Here is a 25,523-nt window from a genome sequence, read left to right as displayed (position 1 = left end):
GTTATTAAAGTGCATTGATGTAAAAACATATTATTTTTTTTATTTTTTTTTTGCCATATACACTGTTATGCCTATTTTAATACTGGATGGTTATTCTTTTCCATTTCCAAGTTCCCCTTCCCTTCCTACCCCCAATACAATGTTTATATTCTTGTTGTTATACAAATATGTAAAACTTTAATAAAAATTATTTGAAAAGAAGAGCAAATTCTATAAATCTCTCATCCCCCAAAAATGCAGTTATCATTTTTATCGTTATTATAGTATAAATGGCTACAAATGTTCTATTGTACATCAAATGATCATGTTAGTCAAGTGGAAATTTCCCATTTTTATCTGGATTTCATAAATGCAAGACACAAACATGCATACCAAATGCATCTTTCTCTCTCATATACAAGCACCATGTTTTATTACATTTTGCTGGTTGGTACTACTGACATGATGCATTTGATTTAGGGGTTAGATGTGTGAAAAGTCGATTACAATAACCTGCACAGTTTGAGTCATGGCCATTCATAGGGATCTGTGCATGGCCTACAGACACAGACTCCACATCCTCCATAACGCGTGTTATAAATGTCATGAGGGAACTTCATCTCAACCTGCAGTCACAAACACAGACTCCCATACATACTTAATCATAGTTTGGTAGTCTAGTCAGCCCCAGGGGACTGCAGTCTTCTGAAAACTATCTCAGTACATCAATTCGGCCTCAAGATCAAAAACCCACAGAGATCCGGGGTAACAAAAGTCCATCAAAATTCTTACCTACTTCCTTACTCCTGCTACACTAAGTTCGCCAACAGACATCGCAACTCACCTCCCACTATTGTGTCAGCAGCAGCCTTGTATATGAGAGACACAGGGAACAATTTCCCTTGCCTCCTTACCATCATTCTTAGCCAAGATGGAGAATTATTTTTGCTGTCTTAACATTTAAAGTGCCCTTGGTGATTTGGGCATACTGCTGTACCTCTACGCCATGATGCACAATAATCTAATATGCATTATTAAATCGGATTCCTGAAACATTGCTAATTTTATCGCATCAATCTACAGGAGCAACAATACATTGAGTATTCTGTTGTGGTGAGAGATGAAAAAATGGCACTCATGCAATAATGCATTGCTGCTAGAAATGGATAGGTATTTCTATTTTTATTGAATTACTTTCTTCGGATATACTGCAGCCGGAATTCTAAAATATATGCTAAGGACCAGAGGAGACCCTATGTATACATGAAAACGAGTTCCCATTATTACAATGTACTAGAGTTTTACAGATATATCAGGATATAGATCTTGTTTTCACATGGAAATGTAATTAAACATAAACACCTATACTACAAAAAGCTCGATTTGTTCCAGTTCATAATCTAGGTTTGTGCAGATGGAATAAGCCTGTAAATGTAATCATATATTGTCAGACATAAGGGCACAGTGAATCAGTAACACAATCCATTTTACATTTGCTTTGCAATTACTACTCTTTTTCATGAAATGCCGATACATTATTAAGATCCCAAGGGTATTTGTAGTTGTAAACAAAAAAATACAACATTTAGACAAGGTTGATTTCAATCAGAAGCAAACATGCTGAGCCCTCATTGGCTACTTATTTTCTCACCATTCCATAAAAATTTAGCAATAGACATTGGAAATAGAATATAATGTTGGCAATTTACTGGTTTCAGTTGAGTTTATCTGGCAAAGAGAAAGAAAATAATATATTAGCGTTATATAGAACACTAGTAGATTTGTCTTGTACAAATCACAATCCTTTAGGGTTGCAGATTTTGTGAATACCGTATGTTAATTTTTCGTTTATATAAAACACACCTGTAGCCTATTAAACAAGACATCAATTTTAAAGTAAGCACATGTAGTAAAAGGTATTGGAGAGAAATAAAAAAATAATAGCTAAATTGATCTAATTGCGATGAACACATATGCAGCAGATGCTGCTCTGTTCTGTTCTGTTAACAACCTATGTTTTTTCCTTTCTCTCAATCTGGTTCTCAATGGTATAATTTGTTATATTTTGCCTTCTAGTTCTCAGGAAGTACTACTCTATAATAGAATGTCTGATTGCCCCCAGTCCAGGTTACTAAATATAATATGATACCGCCAAGGAATAGCAGTTAAAATTCAGCTGTATTTTTCAGTATCGGATTTAGGCATTATGCATCCAAATGGACATGAGTGTCTTTGAAATTCAGCCTGTCCAGATATTAATCAATGGTTGAAATCTGGATCCTGATGCAAAATATCTGTATTATTTGTCCACTGAGATACTCAACTAGATTTGGCTAATGAATGAGGCAGTTTACCAGTACCCACTAGTTAGCTGCCACAGCAATAAGAGATCTAGAAAAAGGATATGGAGTCAATTGGATTAATAATATATTCCACCATAATCATGGATAATCAACCCCTGACATAGAATAGGGGGAATCAACTAAATGGATATGCGGTGACATTTGGTATTAAAATAGAAAGGGGGGCATGACATTAGGACCTTTAATGAAATACTGTGTGTGCGCAAATGCTGGGCTCCATCAATTGGATGTTTCTCATTGAGAGAAGCATTTTTATAAATTGGATAATACTTCTCTATTAGAAAATATATCAGCATGTAGCATTATCATGCTGTGTGTGCTCACACCGAATTTGAAGACCTCCAATTTTGGAGGCTCTTTATTAGAAGATGCCTCTACTGGCTGTCAACCTGACAGCCATAACAGGTGTATTCTCTTAGTAATGTAAACATTGCACATGATCTTTGCACAAAAACTAATACATTGTATGAAAGAATAATATTTAGGTCTGATTAAACATTATGGAAGTTGCATATGTACTATAGCTAGGGGTACTTACCCTCTGGAGATGGTAGGGGACTTATGCAAACATCGCCAGGTGAAATGGGCATCATCTGGAATTTCTGGGAGATTTCCTTGCAGAACTCACTATTACTTGGGAGACAGGGAAGGACCAATGTCAGATCCCTGTCCCACTGTTATTATAGTGCCTTACCTGATGTTAATGGGTGAGGGTTTGGAGGGTTTACTGTCAAGGCTCCCTCCGTTGTCATTATATTGGTCCTTATGCCAAGTGGTGGGGTTTGGGGGGAAAACCTGATAGCAAATCCCTACTTGTATTCATTAGGATACTGTCCTCCCATGCCACCCATGAGTGGTGACCTAGGGGGTGACCAGTGGCAAATCTCTCTTTGTTCTATTACATTCCTCATCCCGCCACTGACAAGATGAGGCCTTCAGCAATAGTGCAGCAATAGCTGCTCAGTTGCTATTCACTTTTATCCCGCAAATGCTAGGAATTGGGATAAGGGTTAAGAGGGGACCAGAGAAAATTACCCTCTTATTTTTATTACATTAGTACCCCATCCAACATGCCCCCACCTTCAGCATATTGGATTGACATTAAAGGGATATTATAAGAACAACTTCAGCTTAATGAAGAAACACTGCCATTTTTGGGTTCAATCACTTCCTTTATGCAGCTGTAGCCACTCCAGCAAGTTGTGAAACACAGCATCCATCATACAAAGGTTTTATTTTCAAACTGGTCTTACAGCACAGAGTGTTTATTTTAAAAGTTCTTATCTCAGGTTCTATTAATTGAACTGTATTCACACATAGGAGGCTGTTGCATGCAATAAAAACGTCTATATTAACCCCTTAGTGACCAGACCATTTTTCTAATTTCTTACCGTTGACCAGGGTTGTTTTTACATTTCTGCTGTGTTTGTGTTTAGCTGTAATTTTACTCTTACTCATTTACTGTACCCACACATATTATATACCATTTGTCTCGCCATTAATGGGTCTTTCTAAAGATACCATTATTTACATTATTTCATATAATTTACTATAAAAAAATTATTAAATATGATGACATTTTTTTTTAAAAACACACTTTTTCTAACTTTGACCCTCAAAATCTGTTACGCATCTACAATCGCCAAAAAACACCTGTGCTAAATAGTTTATACATTTTGTCCTGAGTTTAGAAATACCGAATGTTATCGTGTTCTTAGCTTTTTTTGCAAGTTATAGGGCTATAAGTACAAGTAGGACATTTCTGTTTCAAAATATATATATTTAAAATGTATCAATAGTGACATTGTAACAGTTATCTGTCATAAATCTCTGAATCACACTTAACATGTACATATTTTTTTCAAGTAGGCAACCTAGGGATTTCAATATGGGGTATGTCCAGTCTTTTTAAATAGCCACTTAGTCACAAACACAGACCAAAGTTAGCATTTATATTTGTTTGTGTGTTAAAAATGACGTCAGTTCGGCTCCCGGCATCAGGCCCGTCGCTAGCACACAGGCAAAACAAGCAATTGCTTGGGGCCCCGAGCTGGCCCGGGGCCCCAAGCAGAGCCCATGCTTGTTTTGCTTTCTTTAAGGCTGCAGCCGCCTGAGCGCTCTATAGAGAGCCTCAGGCGGCTGCAGCACTCCTGGTTACCTCTCTCTCCCCTCTACCTCCTGCCAGGCTGCCTGTGAGTGTCACTCAGTGCGGCCGGGTACCGCGCGGCGCGGACCGCGCGGTACAGGAACAGGGGATTCAGTTTCCTGTTCCCGGCCGGACTGACATGAAGTGTGCACTGTGCTCACTTCCTTTTAGTCCGGCCGCGGCCGGGAACAGGAAACTGTCTGCTGAATCTCCTGACCTGTACCACGCGGTACCCGGCCGGAGTGAGTGACAGCCAGTGAGCCAGAAGCCCAGAACTGGAGTCTTGAGGTAGAGAGCGAGGAGCTCGGCCACGCTACATGGTCCAGGGAAGGGAAGAGGACTGAATTACTAGGGTAGGGTCGGAGTAAAAGAAAACAAAAAAACAGGGAGGGGGAGAGCAAGTAGGACACAGGGAGGGGGAGGGGGGAGTAAGAAGGACACGGGGAGGGGGGACTAAGTCTAAGAAGAAGGACATGGGGTAGTAGTGGAATAAGAAGGGAGGGGGGGGAGTAAGAAGGACATGGGGTGGGGGAATAAGAAGGACACAGGGAGGGGGGAGTAAGAAGGACAGGGGGAGGGGTGGACTAAGAAGGACATGGGGTAGTGGAATAACATAAGAAGGGAGGGGGGACTAAGAAGGACATGGGGTAGTGGAATAAGAAGGGAGGGGGGAAGTAAGGAGGACACAGGGAGGGGGGAGTAAGAAGGACATGGGGTAGTGGAATAACATAAGAAGGACATGGGGTAGTGGAATAAGAAGGGAGGGGGGGAAGTAAGAAGGACATGGGGTGGGGGAATAAGGACACAGGGAGGGGGAGTAAGAAGGACAGGGGAGGGGTGGACTAAGAAGGACATGGGGTAGTGGAATAACATAAGAAGGGAGGGGGGACTAAGAAGGACATGGGGTAGTGGAATAAGAAGGGAGGGGGGAAGTAAGGAGGACACAGGGAGGGGGGAGTAAGAAGGACATGGGGTAGTGGAATAAGAAGGGAGGGGGGGAAGTAAGAAGGACATGGGGTGGGGGAATAAGAAGGACACAGGGAGGGGGAGTAAGAAGGACAGGGGAGGGGTGGACTAAGAAGGACATGGGGTAGTGGAATAACATAAGAAGGGAGGGGGGACTAAGAAGGACATGGGGTAGTGGAATAATGGGAAGGGGGAGGGGTAGTAAGAAGCACACGGGGAGGGGACTAAGAAGGACACAGGGAGGGGGAGGGGGAGTAAGAAGGACAGGGGAAGGGGAGAGTAAGAAGGACAGGGGAAGGGGGAGTAAGAAGGACATGGGGTGAGGGAATAAGAAGGACACGGGGAGGGGGGACTAAGAAGGACATGGGGTAGACAGTGGATAAGAAGGGAGGGGGGAGTAAGAAGCACACGGGGAGGGGAATAAGAAGGACACAGGGAGGGGGAGGGGGGAGTAAGAAGGACAAAGGGAGGGGGGAGGAGATGAGAACACAGGGAAGGGGAGTGAGTAGAACACAGAGAGGGGGCAGGTGCAGAGCTCTATGGGACGAAAGAGAGAGCTCTATAGGAAAGGGGGCAGGACAGGGAGCTCTTTCACACTACACCGCCGCGCACACACACATAATGCATCAGTAAAGTGACACTTTTATCCCTCCTCAAGGGGTCCCCTCTCTCAGCAGCCAGCCAACCACGTGATCTCGGCTGCCGGCAAAAAAGAAAACCTCCTCGGAGTCGGCAGTCATCATGAAGCGGAATTATGCTTCAGGAAGCCAGAAAAGAAAGAAAGAAGAGAAAGGAAGAGGAGGATAAGAAAAAACAAGATAGTGGTAAGTGATAAATTACATACACTAGATAAAATAGCTCTACTTGTCTTGTATAAATGGTGTAATTTTGCAGCAGGTAAGCTAGCAAAAATATGTTTGTTAGCTACCTGCCTGACGGCAAATGCTGCTTGTAACGAACAGTTAGTGCAACTACAGTATCAGGACAACCCACATGTTTTACTGGTATTGTTTATTAACTATTTAAGGTATTATAGTCATCTGTTGTAACTTTATAATAACCATCCAGATACTGTTTATAGACAGTTTAACCAACTAATAACCCTTAACAAAGTGTTAGGAATATCTGGTCTGTCTATCTATGTAATGTTTATAGACGTTTTAAAAATGGTTTCTTACAGGTTTACAACATTTTTTAATCATTACCCGATACCTAATATATTATATGATAGATATAATGTATGTGTGCTACAATAAACTGTTAATTTACAGCACTACTAATAATTAGTAAACACTTAATTATAATTTCATTGTCTGTTAACAGTAAAAAGACTGTTTGCTAACAGTTAAATTACAATTAACTAAAGATTAATTAACTATCAATTCACCATCTATTAATGATTTTTATTATAAAGTGTTACCATCTTTTCTTTCTCCCTCAAGGTGCTTTGCTTAAATTTCTCAGCCCTCAGGCTCTTCCTAAGGATACCTCCATTGATGAAGGTAGAGTGAATTTCTCTCACTGAGCTTAGCTGTTAATAGTGACCGCTTTCAATATGCGAACAGAAATGGTAAAACGTACTAATTTCAGATTTTTTTTCCAATTATTTTCCCAGCTACACCATCAACTTCATCCTCAACATCAACAGATGCATCACTTCTCAGTGCTGATGTCTCCTCTATAGCACAAGGTACCACAAGCTCTATATTTATAGCTGATAGCCTGCACAGCCCTGAGTTTAAACTGATAAGTGTGTGCTGGCATATTGTTAGAAAAAAACAGTGCAAATCACAATTGAATTCCCACCAAACTTGTGTAAATAGCACCAGTCACTTTTGCCCATGGACATTTCAGAATTTTTAATATACAGTTTAATATACAGTAGTGCCGGTCAAATTTCTAGGTGTCAGACACTCAGTGATGCATTCTGTACAACAGATGAATTATATTAATAAAAACATTATTTTTCCCCAGCTAAACCGTCAATAGCATCTCTCACAGTGGAAGACACTGCATCCAGAACAGAAATTGAGTCTGCACCACTTCCCAACACTGAGGTCACCTCTACAGCTCAAGGTACCTCAAGCACTGTAATTATAGCTGATGACCCTGCGCAGTGGCCAGCAGTCCTGACTGATAGTGTGGGCTGTCAAATTGTTAAAAAAGGACCAGTGCAAGTCAAAAACTATGTATTCCCCCAAAATTCTGAGAATCCACCTCGAAGATTCACAAATGAGAATTACATGAGAAGCATGAAAAATGGGGAGAAAATTCTTAGATCGTGGATGTTATATTCCATGAGCACAGACTCAGTGTTCTGTTTTGCCTGCACTGTTTTTGGGAAGCGTGACAATGCCTTAAGCAACTGTGGCTTCCGTACATGGAGGAACCTAGCTCATCATTTAAAATTACACGAATATTCAAAGGGTCATTGTGACAATATGACAAACTGGCATGAGCTGCAGAGGAGACTGCAAACCAATACAACCATAGATCGAAGACAACAAAGCTTGATGCAGATAGAGATTGAGCATTGGAAATGTGTCATAAGGAGAGTGATTGCTATAATTTGTCACTTAGCAGAACGCAACCAGGCTTTAAGAGGGACCACAAGTGAGTTGTATGACCCGCATAATGGGAATTTTCTGGCACAAGTTGAACTGATGGCACAGTTCGATTCAGTTATGACTGAACACATAAGAAGGATACAAAACCAAGAGACAAGAGTGCATTACTTGAGTGGAACTACTCAAAATGAAATAATTGCACTAATTGGAAACAAGGTACTTGTGAGAAGATTGTGAGAAGAGTACACCGAGTAAAGTATTACTCTGTTATTATGGATTGCACTCCTGATGTCAGTCATAAGGAACAGCTTTCCATTGTTCTGAGAATTGTTAATTGCGAACCATCTGTGTCCATTGCAGAACATTTCTTTGGATTTTTAGATGTTGAAGAAACAACTGGTAAGGGCCTGACTGAAGTCCTACTTGACCACCTGCAGAAACACAGCCTGAGTCTTTCTGACTGCCGTGGTCAGTCTTATGACAATGGCAGCAATATGATGGGCCATAAACAGGGTGTTCAGGCAAGAATTTTGCAATTGAACAGCAAAGCATTTTGCATTCCATGCAGCAGTCATACACTTAACCTGGTTGTGGCAGATGCTGCCAAGTCCTCAGTGCTGTCCATCTCCATCTTTGGTGTGTTGCAAAGACTCTATAACTTATTCAGTTCCTCTGTGCAACGCTGGGCAGTTCTAAAGGAACATGTAAAGCAGCTCACTTTAAAACCTTTGTCAACAACAAGATGGGAAGCTCGAATTGACTGCGTGAAGGTGGTGCGATACCAGTTACCAGAGATCCTGGATGCATTGTCTGCACTCCAGATGTTTGCTATAGAGAAGGGGGACTCCGAGACCATGTCCAGTGCTAAAAGCTTACATGGTGAGATGAAGACCTGGTCTTTTCTGCTTTGCACAATGACCTGGTACAATGTTTTGTACCAGATCAATCATGTCAGCAAGCTGCTACAAAGTCCAAATGTTTCAATGGAAACACTTAGATCGGAAACAGAAGGAGTAAAATACTACCTTGAAAACTTCAGGGAAAAAGGGATTGCATCCTGTCAAAATGATGCAAAGGAGATTGCAGAAAATCTGGATATGGAAATGACCCTTCCTGAGAAAAGGCAGCGTAAAAAGAAAAGGCAGTCTCTATATGAAGGAACAGAGGACACTCAGTATACTCCAGATGAGACTTTCAGAAGAGACTTCTTTCTGCCCATGGTTGACACATCCCTCAGAAGCCTAAGTGACGGGTTTTCAAGATTGAAGGGTGTTTATGACCTTTATGACTTTCGCTTCTCAAAGGACAACATGAAGCAGACAATAAAGAATGGAAAGCTTCATGAACGATGCAGAAAATTGGAACAGACCCTCCATGACCTTGATGCTGATGACCTGGCACTTGAGATCAATTCATCTCTCTACACTTTTCCAGACCATGTAGCCACTTCCCCATTTGTACAGTAATTTAAGCATTGCTTTGCGTCTACTCCTGACTCTCCCTGTGTCAGTGGCCTCTGGTGAGAGGAGCTTTTCAGCTTTGAAGCTGATAAAAAATTACATGAGGTCCACCATGGGCCAAGAAAGGCTCACAGGACTGGCACTTACATCAATTTAGCGTGATGTTCGCCAGTCTTTGGACATGGAGGACATTGTGATTGCCTTTGCAGAAAACAAGGTTTGCAAACAGCAGTTTTAGATCATTTGCACATGTTTGTAAGAACTGAAATTTTAATGTGTGTGTTTTAAGTATGTTGGATTTAGTTATTGTGCACTTTTTTAATGTATATTGGATTGTATGGTACAGTGGTGTTTTTTGCAAATGTTCATTTCTTGAAAATGTTCAAATTTCATGCACATTAAATGCAACAGTAGTATTTGCACAGTTAACCTCCTTTTTTATTTATATAAGGTGTGGGTGAACTTAAACTGTATGGCTATATTGTGGTTCCTGTAGGCTTTGCGTGCGTAAGGTGGGGAGGGCGTGGAGGGGGGGATCTCCATGTCTATTTTGCTTGGGGCCCCCAAATTCCTTCAAACTGCCCTGCCCCGCATTACTAAGAGGTGCGCAAGGGAACTGAGCAGGAAGAGCAGAGCTCCCTCGCCGCCTACTCTGCTCATTCCCTCCTGCCTGCATGCACACCCAGCAGCACTAGCAGCCCCACTGGACCCCATGTAAGGAATTCACTCCAGCTTTCCCAGGGAGGCTGGGTGGATTTATATTACATTTTTAAAAATAAATAATTTGCGAGTGTTGGTGGAAATGTGTTTAAGTGTGTGTGTGTCTTTCAGTTAATGTGTGTGTCTTTCAGTTAATGTGTGTGTCTTTCAGTTAATGTGTGTGATGTCAGTGTGTGTCTGTCAGTGAGTTTGTCTGTCTATCAGTGAGTTTGTCTGTCTATCAGTGAGTGTGTGTCTGTCAATGAGTGAGTGTGTGTGTCTGTCAATGAGTGTGTGTGTCTGTCAATGAGTGTGTGTGTCTGTCAATGAGTGTGTGTGTCTGTCAATGAGTGTGTGTGTCTGTCAATGAGTGTGTGTGTCTGTCAATGAGTGTGTCTGTCAGTTAATGTGTTTGTAAGTATGTGTGTCTGTCAGTGAGTTTTTGTGTCTGTCAATGAGTGTGTGTTACTGTCAGTGTGAGTGTATATCTGTGAATGGTTGTGTGTATGACTGTTAGTGTCTGTATGTGAGTAAGGGTGTGTCTGTCAGTGAGTGTATGTCTCTCTCAATGAGTGTGTGTTACTGTCAGTGTGTATGTATATCTGTGAATGTGTGTGTTTGTCTGTCAGGGTGTGTGTGAGTAAGTGTGTGTGTCTGTCAGTGAGTGTATGTGTCTGTCAATGAGTGTGTGTGACTGTCAGTGTGTGTCTGTCAGTGAGTGTGTGTGTCTGTCACAGGTGTCAAATAAGTGAGTATGAGTGTATGTCAGTGTGTCTGAGAGTATGTGTCTGTCAATGAGTATGTGTCTGTCAATGAGTGTGTGTCTGTCAATGAGTGTGTGTCTGTCAATGAGTGTGTGTCTGTCAATGAGTGTGTGTCTGTCAATGAGTGTGTGTCTGTCAATGAGTGTGTGTCTGTCAATGAGTGTGTGTCTGTCAATGAGTGTGTGTCTGTCAATGAGTGTGTGTCTGTCAATGAGTGTGTGTGTGTCTGTCAATGAGTGTGTGTCTGTCAATGAGTGTGTGTGTGTCTGTCAATGAGTGTGTGTGTGTCTGTCAATGAGTGTGTGTGTGTCTGTCAATGAGTGTGTGTGTCTGTCAATGAGTGTGTGTGTCTGTCAATGAGTGTGTGTGTCTGTCAATGAGTGTGTGTGTCTGTCAATGAGTGTGTGTGTCTGTCAGTTAATGTGTTTGTAAGTATGTGTTTGTAAGTATGTGTGTCTGTCAATGAGTGTGTGTGTCTGTCAATGAGTGTGTTACTGTCAGTGTGAGTGTATATCTGTGAATGTGTGTGTGTATATCTGTGAATGTGTGTGTGTGTATGACTGTTAGTGTCTGTATGTGAGTGTGAGTGTATGTCTCTCTCAATGAGTGTGTTACGGTCAGTGTGTATGTATATCTGTGAATGTGTGTGTGTTTGTCTGTCAGGGTGTGTGTGAGTAAGTGTGTGTGTCTGTCAGTGAGTGTATGTGTCTGTCAATGAGTGTGTGTGACTGTCAGTGTGTGTCTGCCAGTGAGTGTGTGTGTCTGTCACAGGTGTCAAATAAGTGAGTATGAGTGTATGTCATTGTATGTCAGTGTGTCTGAGAGTATGTGTCTGTCAATGAGTGTGTGTCTGTCAGTGAAAGTGTGTGTTGGTCAAACAATGTGTTTGTCAGTGCATGCATCAGTGGGGGAGTGTCTGTCAGTCAAGGTGCGAGCGGCCTTCACAGGAAGGGGTGAGGGGAATTTAAATTAGCGGGGTGTCCAAGTTTAGACATGCCTAGGGCAGCACAAATGCAAAATACACCACTGCCCCTGTTATAATATTGTAAAACGCTACGGGATCTGTTGGTGCTATATAAATAGCAATAATAATAGGTCATAGATAACAATATGTTAATATGCAAACAACCAAAATATCTAAAAAAAAAAATTCTGCACAAGAGAATACAAATTAGTGTATTTGGAATGTTTGTTTTAGTCAAAATGAAAACGAAGATGTTATTTTCTCTCTGTGAAACATAGACAAAACAACCAGAAGATTGTCAACTTTCCAACTGCATGGGCATGTTTAGAAGCCAAATTATTATCTTAATGAGTTCAAGAAGGAAAAAAAAGGAAGGAATACTTGTAAGAAACATGGATCACTGCCGTAGTTATAGTTAAAGATACATTTATTTAATGCTTTAAAATGGGCAACATATTATATTGTATTTACAGTTAATATCAAATGCTGTGCAGATCATTGCTCTAAGTTTATTGTTTTCACAATTTTTACAGAATTGGGTTGTATATGGCCATTACCAAAAAAATATTCCTGCGCTCACTCCCATCACTCCTGGGCGTCAGCAACGACCACAGTACACATCTGCTCCAATACATACAGTAAAAATCAAAGAAAAAGTTACCTGCGCTCTCATTAATCCCTATGTGTATTTAAACAAATGAAGGTCATTTAGTTACTCCAATGGCAATTGAAAGGAATGCCTGCCTGCCAACATCAAGGCAGACCCCAATAGGCGGGTCCTACACTGACCTTTCACCTTGCTTCCTTGAGCTTCTGGCAAAGATATCTCTAATGAGACAGAGGGGTATTTCTTATATACACCCCTAAAAATGACCCCTTTCTGTTTCATTAGAGATATCTTTGCCAGAAGCTCAAGGAAGCAAGGTAAAGGGTCAGAGTAGGACCCGTCTAGGGGAGTCTGTCTTGACGTTGGCAGGCGGGCACTCCCTCCAGTGGCCATTGGAGTAACTAAATGACCTCCATTTGTTTAAATATACTTAGGGATTTAGGAGAGAGCGCAGGTAACTTTTTCTTTGGTTTTTACTGTATATATTGGGGCTGATGTGTACTGTGGTCGTTGCTGCCACCCAGGAGTGATGGGGTGAGCGCAGGACTTATCTTTTTGTATTTGTATTCACTTTTTGTATCACACAGCTTTGTTACAATGTTGCCGCCATCCCATGTGTTCCCTATTAAGGGTTAATAAGTATTAAGGGTTAATAAGTATAAAAATACCCCTCTCTGTCTCATTAGAGATATCTTTGCCAGAAGCTCAAGGAATCAAGGTGAAAGGTCAGTGTAGGACCCGCCTAAGGGGGTCTGCCTTGACGTTGGCAGACGGGCATTCCCTCCAATGGCCATTGGAGTAACTAAATTACCTCCATTTGTTTTAATATACATAGGGATTAAGGAGAGAGCGCAGGTAACCCTTTCTTTTGTATATGGCCATTGAAATATTTGAATTAAAGTAGAAGGAGAAAATCAAAGAAAACATAAATTCGGTTCTAGCTTTGGCGTAACTTTTGGATTTGGTAGCCCTCTGAAACCTCAAAAAGTTGTTTCAATATTTTATATTTTGCTGCAAAGAAAAAAAGTGATAACCTGTAAAAGTTGCTGTGTTACCAATTCACAAATATAATTTATGTACTTAAAATAAATGTTATTAATAATTGCACTTTTATATGCCACGTGTCCTCATTTTGAAAGTCTGTCTACGTTACGTTTAATTGAAATTAATAGCTTTACTCCAGCAGATTAATGAAACTTGTAGTATCTCCTAAATCATATTCTGTAAAAAAAAAATATCCAATGACATGGCGTGCACTCTGTGATCTTGCATATGATTCAAGCTGTTAACAGGGATCTTTTAATCTTTCCTGTCAGTGTCCCAGTTGACTGAACAGCTAAAATTGGAAAATTCTATGTTTAATAAATCAAAATTTGAAGAATCATTTAAAAAGGATGTCAAGACTTTATTGTTTCTCCTGAAACTTGGAGGTATATAACATTAGGCATATTAACATTTCATTCTTCATGAAGGAATCCATGCCTACTAAGAAGGATGATTGAGTGATAATTTCTAACATGTTCCCTCTGGCTATCATATGTCAATGTTAAACACCTCTAGTAAGTCATAGGAATGGATATGATATCACTAGAACATTGAGGTGAACTGTACAGCATTGTAATAGTATATAACTATTCATATGACTATTATAAAAAAGGGGTAGAAGACCATTATGGTTGTTTTACATCCTTATTCTTCACCATTAACCATATAACAGCTTATATTATACAATGTGGAATGAAGTGGACACCATTAGTGCACATGGCAACCCGACCTTGATCCACACATGGGTGTGTATACAGTTTATATGGGGGCTTGAAAAATACAGGGTTCCAAGTCACCATGTCAGCCCAGAGAAAAGACCTAAGAATTCGAATTGTTTTGCTCATACAGGTTAAAATAGGGGGTGATGGCATTGCTGCTCCAACCCCAAGCTGCAATGTACAACTTCATGAAAAGATATACAAGTGGAAAGGTAGAATATGTATCTAGGGAGTGGGAGAGATAACTAGTGACATAATGAGAGGTAACTGGTGTGAGCCAAAGAGGAAACAGTTGGGGCTAGGGAGAGAAGTATGGGGGAGGACTGATGTGAGCCAAAGAGGAAACAGTTGGGGCTAGGCAGAGAAGTATGGGGGAGGACTGATGTGAGCCAAAGAGGAAACAGTTGGGGCTAGGGAGAGACGTATGGGGGAGGACTGATGTGAGCCAAAGAGGAGCTAGGGGGAAAGTTGGGAGAAAGAGGAGCTAGGGGGAAAGTTGGGAGAAATAACCGTGGACGGACCAGGGAGAAAACAACTGCTAGTGGATAAAGAGAGCTAATAGGGAGCTAGGGAGTGATGACTGGGAAATTTGTAAAAATGTGTGTAATTACTTAATTCCCATAATGCTCATTCAGCCCATAAACCTGGCTGGGCATCACAGGAATTGCACTTTACAAACATGGTTGATGTGGTCTTTCAAATTGTGTTAGTTACAGTGCCCACAATGCTCAGTTAGCCATAAAGACTTGTGGAACTCAAGTAAATTTACTGGGGCTCATGACTTATTTTTATCCTTACACTGCACACATAGGAGAACTAATGTATACACATACTGACATTGTACATACAAAAATACCAACAGCCACACTTACTAACATTCTACCTACACAGAAACACCTACAGTTAGGTCTGGAAATTTTTAGATACTGACACAGATTTTTTTTATTTTCTGTTGTTTACCATAATAAATTCAAGTGAAGTAATTTGATGGTATTCATATGCAAATTGGAGAAAAGGTTTAGGAATAACAGCTCTTTAATATTTAGTCCCCTTTTTTTCAGGGGGCAAAATGTAATAGGACAATTAACTCAAAAGCTGTTTCATGGACAGGTGTGGGCTATTTCTTCATTGTTTCTTTCATCAATTAAGCAGGTACAAGGTCAGGAGTTGCTTCCAGGTGTGGAATTTGCATTTGGAAGTGGTTACTGTAAACCCACAACATGGAGTCAAAGGAGCTCTCAATGCGAGTAAAACAGGCCATCCTTAGGGTTCAAAAACAAAAACAAAACAAAAAAAAAGTCCATCAAACAGATACCAGGAACATTAGGAGTCACCAAAAAAGGTCTAAGAAAGCCAGCCCGGTTCTGGAATAGCTTTCTTTGGACAGATGAAACTAAGATCAACCTTTACCAGAATGATGGGAAGAAAAAAGTATGGAGAAGGCTTGGAATGGCCCATGATCCGTAGCATACTACATCATCTGTAAAACATGGGTGGCGATGTGATGGCATAGGCAAGCATGGCTTCCAAAAACACTGGATCACAAGTGTTTATTGATGATGTGACCAAAGACAGAAGCAGCAGGATGAATTCTAAACTTTATAGGGATATATTGTCTGATCAGAATCAGCTAAATGCAGCGCAGCTGATTGGACTGCATTTAAATTTACACATGGACAATGACCCAAAACATACTGCAAAAGCAACCTAGGAGTATTTTAAGGCAAATAAGTGGAATATTCTGCAATGGTCGAGTCAATCACCTGATCGAGCATGCATTTCACTTGCTGAAGATACAATCTAAGGCAGAAAGACCCACGAACAAGCAATAAATGAAAAAAGCTGCAGTAAATGCCTGGCAAAGCATCCCAAAGGAGGAAATCCAGCTTTTGGTGATGTCCATTTCAGACTTCAAGCAGCCGACACCAGCTAAGGATTCTCAACTAAAATTAACAATTTATTTATGATTGTGTTAATGTGTCTAATTATATTTATGCCCCTGAAATAAGAGGGCTGTGTATGAAAATGGTTGCAATTCCTAAACATTTCATACAATATTTTTGTTCAACCCCTTGAGAGATAACTGGAGTGAGCCAAGGAGGAAACAATTGGGGCTAGGGGGAAAAGTGGGTGAATTAAAGTTGGGAGAATTAAAGCTGAAAGTCTGCACTTCAACTGCATCTGCGGCTGTTTCATTTCAAATCCATTGTGTAGGCGTACAGAGCGAAAATTATGGAAATTGTGTGAGTGTCCAAATATTTCCGGAGCTAACTGTACACACTATTTGACATTACACACAGACAGGAATAGCAACATACAGACAACACGTACACTAATACTGCACACTTACAAGAACATCAACAAGCATACTTAATTATACTGCATGTACACACATGGTATGTTGATATAGGCATATACCTAAAAAGGGATCCAATGCCTAAGACTGTCTGTGACAGTGTGTGTGTGTGTGTGTGTGTGTGTGTGTAAGTGACTTATCAAGGGAAGGATAGCCTTCTTGATCCACCAGTATGTCCTGATTCTGTGGGCACAAATGGCAAGATTGTGTGGGATCTGATCCATCCCTTATTAAATGAGGATTATCATCTATGAACTGATAATTATTATGCCAGTATTGATTTATCTAAAAGATTTAGTTTCAAAACATTTGGCACAGTGCGTAAAATCCGCAGGTGACAGAAAAAGTAGAGGCTCGTCTTCAGCTCTACATGAGGATGAGGTTCTGGCCCTTCGCTTCAAAGATCAGAAAAATGTGCACATGCTGTCAACAATGCATGTACAGTGCCAGTGTCTGTCAGAGGAAGAACTTGAGCAGCTGCAAAAATCCAAGTGCATTGTAGACTACAGCAAGTAGACTTGGCTATTCAATATATACAGCCTTATCTAATGAACTGAAAAACTAGGTTCTGGTAGAAAAAAAAAGACAATCTCTTTAAGCCAGGTTTGCAATTTTTCATTCAAATGTTCTGTATAAAAAGCAGCCATACCCATTTCTAGATTTTATGTTAAAATGTTTTATTTACACAGTTCCCCAATCCCCCCTTTGTGAAATCAGATGTTCTGAGACTTTGTGACAAGTTCTTTCATTCCTGATTTCCCCTCAAAGTCATCACAGAGAAACTGTTATGCTTCCTGTAAAAAGGAGTCAAAAAGATTTGAATCACACTTGAATCACTCTGTATGTGACAACTCAAAATACTACATTGAGAGCTCAGGCACTCCCCCTGCAGGCACTGCACAAGCTGGCTATTCCGGCCATGGATCACGAGGACCCTGTGATCAGATGGCCCTGGAGAGCCGCAGGGGGACTGCCTGGGATACTAGGCAAGTCCCCACATCTCGAACGCCGGCGGGGGATCGCCAGGGATCAGGTAAATAAATAATTTGTCGCGGACGTACCAGGTATGTCCGAGGTCGGGAAGGGGTTAAAGGAACACTGTAAACACTAAAGCACTCCTGTGAAGCCAAAGTGCCTTACACTTGTTAGCTCTACTGTGCTAATCTCTGGCATGCAGGGATGGCTCCTTAGTTGAGATTATCAACTGAGTGCTCTAAACCAATGTGATAATCCCTGCTACATCTGGCACACCTCAGGTATGTTGCCAGTCAATTTGCAGCTTGACTACTTATCCTGGGAGCGTGCAAGGATCCCAGACACCATAACAACTACCGTCCACTGCTTTGAGCGTTCCCTTGAAGTGTTCATTTAATGTCAAATCATAATTAAATTATCTCACTTTGTTTGCACACTGTCTGTGTCTCCATTTACAATTAGTAATGAATGATAAAAACAAAGAAGCACTATTATTAGTGTAGGTATATTAGATATCTATAGATAGATAGATAGATAGATAGATAGATAGGTATGTGTGTACCTGCAACGATTTTGGTACTATAAAGTCTCTCAGCTTCAGGGAATACACAACAGTGTATAGCAACTTGCTGTGGTAAAGAATTAATAAAAAAATAAATACATCTCTTTTTCCTTATGACAAATAATAATGAACATTCAATTATTACTTATAAGAAGGTCTAAATCTCTGAATCATTGGATTGGATTTGGCATTTGTATTATATTCTAAGATCTACATCTATTTCAAAATGTATTTGACAAGAAGATGAACAGCATATCACATTACAGAGAATCATATTTAAGCTTTATATTGTGTTACCCAAGCTGCTAGCAAATCTAGAGATTACATTTTTTTTAAACAATTCATTTTAGCTCTTGCCTGATGCTATTGGGAGATGATGCAATTTTGAGATAGTTATGTAAATGCACTTTGTATATCGGACCGTCAAATACTGCCATAGATATGAGTGCATATCTCCCAATATTTCAAATGAACAAAGAGGGACACTTTCATTTTAGAAGTGTGAGTGGATGCGTGGCCAGGAATGCGTGAGTCTGATCTGAGAATTTTTATTTTTATATTTTTTTAATTACATATCAGAATAGGTATTTGCTATTTCATATTTTGCTATTTCATATTTTTGATAAGTTGTACCTTATCAAATACCAAGTCATCATTTGTTTCTGTTTCAATTTCTTTTATATATATATATTTATATATATACACAACGATTAATAGCTTGACACTCACCCTGTCTCCAATTCAGTAGATATACTTATGCCTTGGTGCAATCCCACGTTATTATTATTATTATTATTATTGAATATGTATAGAGAAGTAAGAGATGCACTCTCAGGTCTTTCCCAAAAAATCAATTTGTGTTTATTAAATGAAGGTATTACATCATCTGACCGACGTTTCGAGTGTTAATATTTGTTTGTGTGTGATAAATGCAAAAAACTAATTTGAACGCCAATTTTGGCCAGTGTTTGTGACTGAGTGGCTACTAAAAAAGACCGGACATACCCCATTTGCAATACCTTGGGTTGTCTACTATTGCAAATGGTATGCCATCGTGGGGGTAATTTTCATTCCTGGGCTACAATATGGTCTCAAAGGCAACGTAACCAACCTGGCGAATTTCAATGTGAAAAAACTGAAATGCAAGCCTTATAGTTGACTCTGTAACTTTTGAAAACACCATAAAACCTGTACATGAGGGGTACTGTTATACTCGGGAAACTTTGCTGAACACAAATACAGTTGCAAGAAAAAGTATGTGAACCCTTTGGAATGATATGGATTTCTGCACAAATTGGTCATAAAATGTGATCTGATCATCATCTAAGTCACAACAATAGACAATCACAGTCTGCTTAAACTAATAACACACAAATAATGAAATGTTGACATGTTTTTATTGAACACACCATGTAAACATTCACAATGCAGGTGGAAAAAGTATGTGAACCCTTGGATTTAATAACTGGTTGAACCTCCTTTGGAAGCAATAACTTCAACCAAACGTTTCCTGTAGTTGCAGATCAGACGTGCACAATGGTCAGGAGTAATTCTTGACCATTCCTCTTTACAGAACTGTTTCAGGACAAAACTCAGACACCCCCCCCATGCGCGTGCCACCCCCACCCCCAACCAACCCTTCCCCCCTGCCCCGCCTTCTAAATACACACACATTCACTGACAGATACGCATACACTAGCTAACAGACACACACACACACACACACACTAACAGACACACACACTAACAGACACACACAGTCAGACATACACACACTAACAGACACACAGTCGGACACACAGTCAGACACACACACTAACATACACACACACACACACACACACACACACTAACAGACACACACAGTCAGACACACACACTAACAGACACACACACTAACAGACACACACAGTCAGACACACACTAACAGACACACACACTAACAGACACACAGTCACACACACACTCACTCACATTAATACTCACTTCTCTTTTTTTAAAATTTAACCCCCCCCAGCCTCCTTACCTTTGGGAATGCTGGGGGGGGGGGGGTTCTCCCATTCCCTGGTGGTCCAGTGGCTGCTGGGCAGCACTGGCGGACGGGCGGCTGGCGAGGGAGCACTTCCCCTGAGCTCTCTGCTCAGCTCCCTCGCCAGCCGCCCGTCAGCGCACAGCAGCCTGCACGCCCGGCCGGCATGTCAGTTAGCCGCAAGGCTAACAAGGCATTTGCCCATGGCATTTGGGGGCGGGTTTTTTTGCCAAGGCAAATGCCTTGTTTGCCTCGCGGCTAATACGTCCCTGGCTACACTAACTATATACACATTTTCTCTGTCGCAAACGTACTGTATAACAGGAGCTTCTGCCTGCTTGTAAGAAGGTTAGGAGAGGAGTGGACCAGCAAGTGCTAGGGGACAGTCTTAGAAAGCGTAGAGCTAGCGCATCATTAGACACATTTATGCCAAGATCAGGGTGCTGTTTGCACAATATGCCCTTGGTTTGTCATCCTGCATGATTGGCAAACAACCTGACGTGCATTTACGCCAGACTGACCATCAAATTCTTTGTGCAGACACACCTCCTTTTTGGGAATGTTTGTCCCTCTGGGTTCTGGTTATGTGATTTACACCAGTGGCTCACCCTTTTACCCCGCCCACAGAAATCCTGCTTCAGAGGACACTGCTGTTAGGGGGTATGGATTTACTTGAAATATGAAAGTGAGAGATTAGCATAGCATATGTGTTTTCCTATAGCTATATTCTGTGAGTTTCCCTCCAGCATCAACTCCACCAGATACATGGTGCTTGGGAGGTATAACTGTTTTACTGTTTTCTGTCGATAAGATTCTGTAATTAGGTCCATCATAATTGTTCGCATCAGGCACAATGGGCTCTTAATCCAGCCCTACCTGTAGAGTGTGTGTTTAGGGAACAAAGTGTTTTTGCATTCAGGGTATCCAGTGTGTGAATAGGGCAGGGGTAGGCAACCTTCAGTACTCCAGATGTTTTGGGCTACATCTCCCATAATGCTCTTACAGCCAATATGCTGGCAAAGCATCAAGGGTTGTATATAAAAAAATCTGGGGAACTGGCTACACCTATATCAGAATGAAACACAACATAGTGCAATACCATTATTAATAGTATTGTGAACTTTAAAGAATGAAAATTCACAGGATGGATAATGGCAAACAACCTCTAAGGTGATCAGGAGATACTAATTTCATTTTCTCTACCTTTTCTGCTTCATTTATGGATTTAAAGTCTTACTAGTAGAAGAAGACCACTAGCTCAAGAATAGCTTCTGCTTCTACAAACACTATAGCTCCTTCTATGACATCTAGATCAAGTAACATTTTTCTAGGCCCCAAGAAGCTACTAAGGGGAAGATCAGAAGCACATTCTTTGAAGGTGCCACCAGAGCCACTTTTTACTGAATAGGTAGAGCAGAGTACCAAAGTAGTCTCCCCGATGTCTGGCCTTGGTGGTGGCAACAATGATGATTCTGGCAATGATGCTATTGCAGTTTTTCTCACCACTGCAACAAAGTACTTTTACCCCTGGTCCAAGAGCTACTTGACTATGAGTATGATGAGGCAGAGAAATTACAAGAGGAGTGTGAGGAGACACCATGCATCTGCTTTAGAATCCCCTCATCCAATGAAGACAGTATTGACATCAGCTGTGCCTGCTACCTCAGGCACAAGAAGATCATCTACTGTCAATGTTACCATCACCACCACCATGACCAGTATCCCCACTACCTCTTCTTCCACCATCATCAACTTTCCATTAGAATTTACCAACCAAATGTTAGTGTACAGACTGATGCAAATCCACCCACATCTTCAGCAGCCGCAAAGTGACGGGCTGAGGCTAAAACATTGCGGTGAAGGAAAGTTTTGAATCACTTCGAGTGTTTATTACGTCTTTATTACGGAGAGAAGAAGCAAAAAGAGAAAGGGAAGGCCGAAAATAAACTGGTACTGTATCGGATTCTGCACAACCAACTACCTCCTGCATTGCCTCTTCCCCTACTACAAGCACTGTTAGGCAGAACAGGTGAGGTGGTGAGGATAATTCTAGCAGTCAACAGAGACAGGTTGGACAAGAACAGTTGTTCCCTTCATCAGAAGGTAAATAAAAAACAAAGAGAGAGACAAAAAAAACTTTAAAAAGACAAAAAATAGAAAAAATTACTCTTGTCTAAGTTGCTATGGCCAGTGCCACTTACATCCTCTATGATTCACTATTTTGAATTGGTTTAGTATCAACATCAACATATTAAACCCTGAAAGCTGATGCATAAACAAATTCTAAATGGCAGGAACTGCAGTCATAGCAAGTCCATTACCTATTATGTGGAAATGTTAACAATTATACGCATAAAGCATTCATCTTATGAATAATATGTCTTGTGCCAGAGCTCATTCTAAGCCTTTTGTATGTGTAACCCATCTACATCACTATAACAATTTAAGCATTAAATTGAAATGTTTTCCCATTTTTTCTGAAAGCTTTGTTATATCTTAATGTTCCCCACCTGGAATATTTGGCGGTGATTTATTCTTTTATGAATACCATTCTCCGTTAGTAATACGATACAATGGTAATGAAGTAATGTGATTAAAGAAATGTGACCTGGTGTCCTCTATTGTCATTGTACCTATTAGATTTTGATTATGTATGCATACTAATGTGATTTTTCAACCTGGTGCCATGCAAAAGAAAATACGGTAGTGTTCCTGTCACAGTTTTTTGTCACATATTTATGTGTTAGCTGTAGCAGTCACAGGTTGATACGCTCTGTTACATACTCCATTTACTTGCTTGGGTTTACAGCCTGTGCTTTCTTACAAAAAAACTGTCTGAAAGCTTGCATTTCAACATTGCTTGTTAGTCAAAGCTCTTCACATGTCACTCAAACTAACCTCTCAGAATAGATTTATATATTATTTATTATAGTATATATATATAATTATTGTATTTGTATATTGATATTATATATATATATATATATATATATGTCATTACATTCTAACTGTATAAATATATTAATATAAAAACCACTCAATATGAAATTCAATATTTATGTTTAAGTATCTGCACAGTTTTGTGAGGCGGCATATAGGTACAGGCATTTCAGTGATGTGCACGCGGTGGGATCCAGGTAAGTTGTGAAACCATTCTTAGAAAGGTTGCTGTGGTTATGGTGCTTGAAATGCTCCTTAACCCCTTAAGGCCACATGGCATGTGTGACATGTCATGATTCCCTTTTATTCCAGAAGTTTGGTCCTTAAGGGGTTAAACAACTATAAAAATGTACAGGGTTATTCGTTAAAGTGAGAATTGTCAGGAATTCAAAGAGAAATCTAAGTAAATTTCAAATTTAAGGCCAAAATGGCCAAAAAGAAAGCAAAATTGCAATTGATTTTTTTTCCAATTCAGTTATTTTGGCCTAAACTTTGAATTTTAGAGAATTCTCACTTTATTGAAAAAGCCCTATTATTGGTTATTGCTGTCCAATGGCATTGGCCTAATTTGCGCAATGACCAGACTACTCTTGTGTACACAGGGGCGGACTGACCACTCGGGCAGATCGGTCATGGACCGAGGGCCCGAGGCAGTCAGGGGCCCGGCAGGCTGCACAGCCATGCTCTGGCTGGGAGATCAGATCACAGATCTCCCCAGCCAGAATCAAACATATTCTAGGGATAGGTTGCTCCAGCAACCTATCTCTTTCTGTTGCCCCCTCCACCCTCACCTTCTGAGACCTGGCAGTGATCCTGCTGCTCCTGCCAGGTCTCCTCCATGCAATGTCTGCGGAGCTCCGTGTGAGGGGAAGAGGCGGGGCCGAAAGAGGGGAAGTTACCTCACTTCCTGTCCTGCCCTCTACTGCAGAATCTGCTAAACCCTGGCAAACAGCAGGTAAGTAAATATTGTTTACGCTAATATCCCCCCTTACCCAGCCCAGCCCAGCCCCTTCACCCATCTCAGCCCCTGTGCCCACTTCACCCATCCCAGCCCTGTGCCCCCTTCACCCATCCCAGACCCTGTGCCCCCTTCACCCAGCCCTGTGCCCCCTTCACCCATCCCAGACCCTGTGCCCCCTTTACCCATCCCAGACCCTGTGCCCCCTTTCACCCACCCCATACCCGTGTCCCCTTCACCCATCCCAGCCCTGTGCCCCTTCACCCATCCCAGACCCTGTGCCCCCTTCACCCAGCCCTGTGCCCCCTTCACCCATCCCAGCCATGTGCCCCCTTCACCCATCCAAGCCCTGTGCCCCCTTACCCACCCCAGCACCTGTACCCCCTTAACCCACTCCAGTGCCCCTTCACCATCTCAGCACCAGTGCCCCCGTCACCCATCTCAGCACCAGTGCCCCCTTTCACCCATCCCATCCCCTGTGCTCCCTTCACCCATCCCAGCCCTGTGCCCCCTTCACCCATCCCAGCACCTGTACCCCCTTAACCCATCCTAGTTCCCCCTTCACCCATCCCAGACCTTGTGCCCCCTTTCACCCATTTTAGCCCCAGTGCCCCCTTTCACCCATCCCAGCCCCAGTGCCCCCTTCACCCATCTCAGCTCCAGTGCCCCCTTCACCCATCTCAGCTCCAGTGCCCCCTTCACCCATCTCAGCCCCTGTACCCCCTTCACCCATCTCAGCCCCTGTACCCCCTTCACCCATCCCAGCACCTGTACCCCCTTTCACCCATCCCAGACCCTGTGCCCCCTTCCACCCATCTCAGCTCCAGTGCCCCTTCACCCATCCCAGACCCTGTGCCCCCTTCCACCCATCCCAGCCCCAGTGTCCCTTTCATCCATCCCAGCCCCTGTGCCCCTTTCACCCATCCCAGCCCATGTGCCCCTTTACCCATCCCAGCCCCAGTGCCCTACCCACCCAGCCCAGCACCTGTGCCCCCCTTCATCCATACCAGCCCTTGTGCTTCCTTTACCCATCCCAGTCCCTGTGCCCCTTTCACCCATCCCAACCCCAGTGCCCCTTTACCCATCTCAGTGCCCCCTTAACCCATCTCAGCTCCAGTTCCCCCTTTCATGCATCCCAGTACCTGTGCAGCTTCACCCACCCCATTACATGTGCCCCTTCACCCAGCCCAGTACCTGTGCCCCTTCACCCAGCCCTGTACCTGTGCTCCCTTCACCCATCCCAGCCACCGTACCCCTTCACCCATCCCAGCCCCTGTGTCCCTTTACCCATCCCAGACCCTGTGCCCCTTCACCCATCCCAGCCACCGTACCCCTTCACCCATCCCAGCCACCGTACCCCTTCACCCATCCCAGCCCCTGTGCCCCCTTTCACCCATCCCAGCCCCTGTGCCCCCTTTCACCCAT

The sequence above is a fragment of the Pelobates fuscus genome, chromosome 1, assembly GCF_036172605.1.
Source record: "Pelobates fuscus isolate aPelFus1 chromosome 1, aPelFus1.pri, whole genome shotgun sequence".
NCBI lineage: Eukaryota > Metazoa > Chordata > Amphibia > Anura > Pelobatidae > Pelobates > Pelobates fuscus.
This window is presented reverse-complemented; position numbering follows the sequence as displayed.